Below are 6,000 nucleotides of genomic sequence, written 5' to 3'. Positions count from 1 at the left end.
TCGAAACAGATTTTTTTTATTAAAAGGCATAGGAAATCTATAGGAAATAAAATGAGTAGCCCAAAGACCAAACTGACCTACTTAAAAAACCATTTAATCTGGGTCGCTTAGCGCCGAAATTTTTGGAGACAGGTTAATTAAACATCAATAAAAAAAATAGGTAATATAAAACATGACCTACCATGAACTGTTTTTAATAACAGAAACGACTAAATAACATGAAATTTTGCTTTGGCTTAAAATAATTATATAAACATAAATAATACACACATTAGCCAAGTAGCGACCAAAAATTTCCGAAAGTTCTGTTTTTGCCATAAGTTATAAATCCCAATTTATGGACAACAATTTTCGGGATTTTGTTTACAACTACGCAAAAAGCTGTCCCCGTCAGAGATGTGATACCGCGATAAATTAGTAAATAATTTTCCAACCGATTGGCATGTAGATTTCTACATATTTAATTTTTAAAAATGTTGTCGATAAAATTATAATGTAACACTCTGCAAGAATTTACAGTGCAAAATGTATATTTTCGGCCATATTGATCTGTGGTAATTGCAGTAAAAAAATGGGTTTGTGTACAAAACAAAGCAATAAATTGTCAAAATATATAGTATTAAACCGTGTTGAGTTCGAAATTGAATTTCCCATTATTTGACACTAAAATCTGGACCTGACCTACTTCAAACACCATTTAGTCTGCGTCATTTAGCGCTGACATTTTAGGAGACAGATTAATTAAGCATCAATAAAAAAATAGTTAAAATAAAATCTGGACAACCTTGAACTGTTTTTTATAACATAAGCAACTAAATGACCTGAAGTTTTATTGTGATCTTAAACAAATATTTATATAGAAACGCTAGCCAAGTTGCAAACCAAAATTTCCGTTTTTTTTACAAAACAAAAAAAAATTGGCCAAACAAACGCCGTAAAAAATTGTATTTTAGTCTTAATTTCTTGATGCTGTTTTCATCAAAAAAGGTGGTTGTGTACAGCATGAAATTCGTAATTAAACTGCATATTGCATGTAGAATTAATGTAGAATTCATGTAGAATTCATGTAGAATTCATTTAGAAGTCATGTAGAATTCATGTAAAATTCATGTAGAATTTGTGTAGAATTCGTGTTGATATTATTTAGAATTCGTGAAGAATTCATGTACATAATATAATAGCATGTACTTTTTTAAATGTATATATACATTTTGTTGCTTTTGGTAGAACACATTCAGCCCACAAAAAAATGTACACAGTGAAAAGCATCGTGTCAATTTCATGTACTTTATGCAAAACTCCATTTAGTATAATTAAAAAACTCTATATTCATGTAATGTGTTTTTCTATTATTTACAGTACATAAATCAATACTAAATCTCCAAGTTTGGCAATAAGAAATATAACATTTTAGCTAATTTAAAAGACCGGAATATTCCCGCCTGCCTCAAAAACGTATATTAACAAACCAAAGCTGAACTATAAATGTTTAATTTACTATTTTAAGCTTGGTATGAAAAAGCAATTATTTTCCAATTTTGTCCACAAATTTGTTTGTTTTTAATTGGAAATTCAACTGGTATTCTCCCACACAACACTATACAAATAAGTAAGAAATAACTTTGAATATCCCTTAAATAATATCACAAGGAGGTAAAAAAAGAAACGACCACTGATTGATATTTTTCCATACTCTATGAGAAACATATTTTGATTGTTGGGTAAGATTACATATACCTAAATTAATCTTTGTTTTAGATTATTTAAAAATTGTTATTAAAAAGTAAAACAACTCAGAATCAGTTTCTAAATGGTCTATGCTTCCTAAAAAAAAAAATAACAATGTCCAGCCACCCTATAAACCTCGCTGCCGCTTCAACTTAACTCGGCCGCTGCGATTGCCGTATTGCTATCACATTTCGTTAGATGAGATCAACAATACCAACACCGCCATTTGAACACTAATAGCATATTGTTGACCCTTCTAACGGATTGTCACAATGCGCTAGAACCGGATAGCAATAATACCGCCGCCATTTTAACAGAGCGCTGCGATTGGCGCATTGGTAGCACCATTCGTTAGAGGGGGACAACAATACACGCGCCGCCATTTAGCATATACAGCATCTAGTTGTCCTCTTCAAACTAATTGTGCTACCAGTACGACAAAAGTAGCATTTGATTTATGTAAAAATGGCGGTGTGCACCCTGATGTCACCGTTAGGCAAATTGTTACACGGTGGCTCGAAACAGATTTTTTTATTAAAAGGCATAGGAAATCTATAGGACATAAAATGAGTAGCCCAAAGACCAAACTGACCTACTTAAAAAACCATTTAATCTGGGTCGCTTAGCGCCGAAATTTTTGGAGACAGGTTAATTAAACATCAATAAAAAAAATAGGTAATATAAAACATGACCTACCATGAACTGTTTTTAATAACAGAAACGACTAAGTAACATGAAATTTGGTTTTGGCTTAAAATAATTATATAAACATAAATAATACACACATTAGCCAAATTTCCGAAAGTTCTGTTTTTGCCATAAGTTATAAATCCCAATTTATGGACAACAATTTTCGGGATTTTGTTTACAACTACGCAAAAAGCTGTCCCCGTCAGAGATGTGATACCGCGATAAATTAGTAAATAATTTTCCAACCGATTGGCATGTAGATTTCTACATATTTAATTTTTAAAAATGTTGTCGATAAAATTATAATGTAACACTCTGCAAGAATTTACAGTGCAAAATGTATATTTTCGGCCATATTGATCTGTGGTAATTGCAGTAAAAAAATGGGTTTGTGTACAAAACAAAGCAATAAATTGTCAAAATATATAGTTTTAAACCGTGTTGAGTTCGAAATTGAATTTCCCATTATTTGACACTAAAATCTGGACCTGACCTACTTCAAACACCATTTAGTCTGCGTCATTTAGCGCTGACATTTTAGGAGACAGATTAATTAAGCATCAATAAAAAAATAGTTAAAATAAAATCTGGACAATCTTGAACTGTTTTTTATAACATAAGCAACTAAATGACCTGAAGTTTTATTGTGATCTTAAACAAATATTTATATAGAAACGCTAGCCAAGTTGCAAACCAAAATTTCCGTTTTTTTTACAAAACAAAAAAAAATTGGCCAAACAAACGCCGTAAAAAATTGTATTTTAGTCTTAATTTCTTGATGCTGTTTTCATCAAAAAAGGTGGTTGTGTACAGCATGAAATTCGTAATTAAACTGCATATTGCATGTAGAATTAATGTAGAATTCATGTAGAATTCATGTAGAATTCATTTAGAAGTCATGTAGAATTCATGTAGAATTCATGTAAAATTCATGTAGAATTTGTGTAGAATTCGTGTTGATATTATTTAGAATTCGTGAAGAATTCATGTACATAATATAATAGCATGCACTTTTTTAAATGTATATATACATTTTGTTGCTTTTGGTAGAACACATTCAGCCCACAAAAAAATGTACACAGTGAAAAGCATCGTGTCAATTTCATGTACTTTATGCAAAACTCCATTTAGTATAATTAAAAAACTCTATATTCATGTAATGTGTTTTTCTATTATTTACAGTACATAAATCAATACTAAATCTCCAAGTTTGGCAATAAGAAATATAACATTTTAGCTAATTTAAAAGACCGGAATATTCCCGCCTGCCTCAAAAACGTATATTAACAAACCAAAGCTGAACTATAAATGTTTAATTTACTATTTTAAGCTTGGTATGAAAAAGCAATTATTTTCCAATTTTGTCCACAAATTTGTTTGTTTTTAATTGGAAATTCAACTGGTATTCTCCCACACAACACTATACAAATAAGTAAGAAATAACTTTGAATATCCCTTAAATAATATCACAAGGAGGTAAAAAAAGAAACGACCACTGATTGATATTTTTCCATACTCTATGAGAAACATATTTTGATTGTTGGGTAAGATTACATATACCTAAATTAATCTTTGTTTTAGATTATTTAAAAATTGTTATTAAAAAGTAAAACAACTCAGAATCAGTTTCTAAATGGTCTATGCTTCCTAAAAAAAAAAATAACAATGTCCAGCCACCCTATAAACCTCGCTGCCGCTTCAACTTAACTCGGCCGCTGCGATTGCCGTATTGCTATCACATTTCGTTAGATGAGATCAACAATACCAACACCGCCATTTGAACACTAATAGCATATTGTTGACCCTTCTAACGGATTGTCACAATGCGCTAGAACCGGATAGCAATAATACCGCCGCCATTTTAACAGAGCGCTGCGATTGGCGCATTGGTAGCACCATTCGTTAGAGGGGGACAACAATACACGCGCCGCCATTTAGCATATCAGCATCTAGTTGTCCTCTTCAAACTAATTGTGCTACCAGTACGACAAAAGTAGCATTTGATTTATGTAAAAATGGCGGTGTGCACCCTGATGTCACCGTTAGGCAAATTGTTACACGGTGGCTCGAAACAGATTTTTTTATTAAAAGGCATAGGAAATCTATAGGAAATAAAATGAGTAGCCCAAAGACCAAACTGACCTACTTAAAAAACCATTTAATCTGGGTCGCTTAGCGCCGAAATTTTTGGAGACAGGTTAATTAAACATCAATAAAAAAAATAGGTAATATAAAACATGACCTACCATGAACTGTTTTTAATAACAGAAACGACTAAGTAACATGAAATTTGGTTTTGGCTTAAAATAATTATATAAACATAAATAATACACACATTAGCCAAATTTCCGAAAGTTCTGTTTTTGCCATAAGTTATAAATCCCAATTTATGGACAACAATTTTCGGGATTTTGTTTACAACTACGCAAAAAGCTGTCCCCGTCAGAGATGTGATACCGCGATAAATTAGTAAATAATTTTCCAACCGATTGGCATGTAGATTTCTACATATTTAATTTTTAAAAATGTTGTCGATAAAATTATAATGTAACACTCTGCAAGAATTTACAGTGCAAAATGTATATTTTCGGCCATATTGATCTGTGGTAATTGCAGTAAAAAAATGGGTTTGTGTACAAAACAAAGCAATAAATTGTCAAAATATATAGTTTTAAACCGTGTTGAGTTCGAAATTGAATTTCCCATTATTTGACACTAAAATCTGGACCTGACCTACTTCAAACACCATTTAGTCTGCGTCATTTAGCGCTGACATTTTAGGAGACAGATTAATTAAGCATCAATAAAAAAATAGTTAAAATAAAATCTGGACAACCTTGAACTGTTTTTTATAACATAAGCAACTAAATGACCTGAAGTTTTATTGTGATCTTAAACAAATATTTATATAGAAACGCTAGCCAAGTTGCAAACCAAAATTTCCGTTTTTTTTACAAAACAAAAAAAAATTGGCCAAACAAACGCCGTAAAAAATTGTATTTTAGTCTTAATTTCTTGATGCTGTTTTCATCAAAAAAGGTGGTTGTGTACAGCATGAAATTCGTAATTAAACTGCATATTGCATGTAGAATTAATGTAGAATTCATGTAGAATTCATGTAGAATTCATTTAGAAGTCATGTAGAATTCATGTAGAATTCATGTAAAATTCATGTAGAATTTGTGTAGAATTCGTGTTGATATTATTTAGAATTCGTGAAGAATTCATGTACATAATATAATAGCATGCACTTTTTTAAATGTATATATACATTTTGTTGCTTTTGGTAGAACACATTCAGCCCACAAAAAAATGTACACAGTGAAAAGCATCGTGTCAATTTCATGTACTTTATGCAAAACTCCATTTAGTATAATTAAAAAACTCTATATTCATGTAATGTGTTTTTCCATTATTTACAGTACATAAATCAATACTAAATCTCCAAGTTTGGCAATAAGAAATATAACATTTTAGCTAATTTAAAAGACCGGAATATTCCCGCCTGCCTCAAAAACGTATATTAACAAACCAAAGCTGAACTATAAATGTTTAATTTACTATTTTAAGCTTGGTATGAAA

Source organism: Drosophila biarmipes, chromosome X (genome assembly GCF_025231255.1).
Source record: "Drosophila biarmipes strain raj3 chromosome X, RU_DBia_V1.1, whole genome shotgun sequence".
Classification (NCBI taxonomy): domain Eukaryota; kingdom Metazoa; phylum Arthropoda; class Insecta; order Diptera; family Drosophilidae; genus Drosophila; species Drosophila biarmipes.
Note: the sequence above shows the minus strand (reverse complement) of the source record.